The sequence below is a fragment of the Aplysia californica genome, unplaced genomic scaffold (genome assembly GCF_000002075.1).
Source record: "Aplysia californica isolate F4 #8 unplaced genomic scaffold, AplCal3.0 scaffold00016, whole genome shotgun sequence".
Lineage (NCBI taxonomy): Eukaryota > Metazoa > Mollusca > Gastropoda > Aplysiida > Aplysiidae > Aplysia > Aplysia californica.
The window spans coordinates 314,233-317,151 of NW_004797286.1; positions in this window are offsets into that span (position 1 = coordinate 314,233).

A 2,919-nucleotide genomic window follows, 5' to 3' on the forward strand; every position below is an offset into this window, starting at 1 on the left:
AGCCGAGTGTCTATCGCTCCTCGTTAAAATTTTCCTTATATATCTTCACTAGACGATTCTTTCTTTCGCCAGCCAGACTCCTAAGGGCCAGGTAAGTTATTAGTGGGGAGAAAACGACGAGTAAATGCCAAACAGGAATTATAGGTGGTTAAAAAGTCAATAAACAAAAAAGAGTAGTGCCATGCTGACAATAAATGTTCTGATAGTAGTTAGAGAAAGGCTGAATGATAAATACGTGTTTTGCTGATAAAATAATACACGTGTCTGTGCCTCTCAAGACAGTCTCATTCTTAATTTTGTAAGCTACAAAGAGGCCAATCTGGCAATTAAGGGCTATACTAATCTTTCTGTGGACTGACGATGGATTTGTCCATGGGACTGACGTCATTGCTAGCCCGCTGTGTGTTTGCCCTCGTACGTAGTACGAAGTTCCGCGACGTGACGGTTTGACGGGAGACGATTTAAAGTTACGAGCCGGCGCGATAACAAACGTGAAGGAATGACGTTATGTCGCGACAAAACAGCAGTGAATCCCACTTGTTTATTTGAGCGCCTTCAAATCGGCAAGGTGTTTTTGAATGTTGATACATGTTTGTTTGGATTTACTTAAAACTGAATGAAAATCGTCATCAGCAATAAACCTCTAGTTAACAGTTCAGTTGACAAAAATCTCACCGGCACCGCCGGTCTTGCCCAGTTAACAAACCGCCCCTGAATAGGTCCAAATACCCCCTTTTGTTTAGACAAACAGATTTTCAAAGGCAATGAGTAAAGTTCAAATGCTCTTAAATAGACAGAACGAGAATTGAGATTGTGGCAAAACCACTGGACTGATTGATTTGATATTGACTCACATATTATGAGACGTTAAAAGAAAGCCTCACTTTGGCTAACTTACGGCCTTTTACCCAAATTGGCATAGCCACTCTAGGAACTTAACGGTATACGTTACATCGAAACTGTATTGAACTGAACAAGTATTCTGTTCTCTGTTGATCGAATGCTTCCTATTTCTTTAAGAATTTATTTCTATTCCAATTTATAACATAAAACATTTTATTTATTGTAATATACAACTTGTCCCTGCCCCTGTCTCTGTCTCTGTCCTTGTTTCTCATTCTTTGTCTCTGTTTCTCTCTTTTTTTCTCTACCCCTCTCCCCCCTCTCTCCCCCCCCTCTCTCTCTCCCTCTCCTCTCTCTCTCTCTCTGCCCTTTGTCCCGTACCCCCTACCCCTACAGAGATAAAAAAGCAAGAACGTTTTGTAGAGAAAAAAGCTGTAAGGTTTTGTACTTCCATTTTTCAGGAACTCTGCGCCCGGAAAAAAAAAAATTCTGACGGAGCAGTTTAGAAGGCTTCTCCATTTATACACTTATGTTAAGTCTGCGAAAGTAGCATCTGACAAATAATTATTATAAATAACTTGGCACCTCCGCCCATGAGAGAAGTCTTAAAACACCTATTAGATCCACGCCGGAATACACACGCCAACAACTTCATGGCTATATTGTCATTACTAAATGTCTGAGAGGGGAATGCATCCACCATGTTATTGTTTTGATATTCATTCTACCAACGATTATTACTATTAAGATAATATAACGCTTTCAGCACAGACTATTGAGTTTTCCTCCCAAATTTGCACCGATGTCCTTAGTACCTGCGTACAAAAAACTCTGTCTCAATTTGTTCTCTAGCACCAGGTGAAATTAAAGTACCCCCCCCCCCCCCCCGTTTTCCTCCTTTCTCCATGTCTTTGCCCACATCGTCGACGAATACATCCATCTGTTTCCTATTCCTGTAGAACATAGCGCCAACCCTACTGAGTTGATGAACCCGGATCCACTTTCTGGGTTAATTAATTCTGTTCCAAATGGAGGTTTCAAATCTACTTTTATCTTGCAACGTTCGCCATTTGTCTTTCTGACAGGGGTCTGACATGTAGCGTTTAGGCCTTTGTTATTCACGCAGGAGATCTGAGTTCGATTCCTGAGTAAGGAGAGTATAATTTGTATTGAGTATCTTGGTCTTTCAGCTCGGATGTTGAATCCCTCTCAGCCGGGTTGGCCGTGACAGACTGGGCAGGAAGCTCGCCTCCTAAAATATCTAGAATGTCGATGGGGGCGTAAAAACACCTCCATTAAAAAAATGTCTCTGTAATTCTAACTTTTGTTGTTTCCACTCCGTTAAATCTAGTGGGGGGGGGGGGGGTATAAAGGTATGCAAGATTATTATTTGTGGTCGTCAATCCTAATATTAATATGTTCACATCTTATGAACCATTTCGTCGGTCCAGCACCACCCATTGAGATTAGTTGGGTGCAAGTGCGCTGACTTCTGACCTGCAGAGTGCGTGCTAAAAATGCTTATTTTTAGTTTTAGCAGGAGTTCATAGTACTTGCAACACAACAAGGCCACATAAATGGTGAAGATAAGAGTTGTTATCAGAGAGTCACAAACAAAAAAGAGTAAGAGGAGAGATAAGGACGATTGATGTTTGATAGGAAAGACGGAGAAAACCCCACCAGAACACCCGTCAACCACCCACGGCCACAGTGCAGAGTGCTGATAGAGGGCAGTGACTGTTATTTTTTACAATTATTGCTCTTTGTTTCCTTCCCACGATGTGTTGCTGTGTCGTAGTGAGGAAGTACACATTTATTTTTGTTTCCCATACACGTATTAAGCCTTGTAAATTCCTGAACGACTATACACCAAGTAAGCTGATTTGCTTTATTCAACTGACTTTTTTTTACTAAGAGTGATGATGATGATGATGATGATGATGATGATGATGATGATGATGATGATGATGATGATGATGATGATGATGATGACGATGACGATGATGATAACGATGATGATGATGATGATGATGATGATGATGATGATGATGATGACGATGATGATGATGATGATGA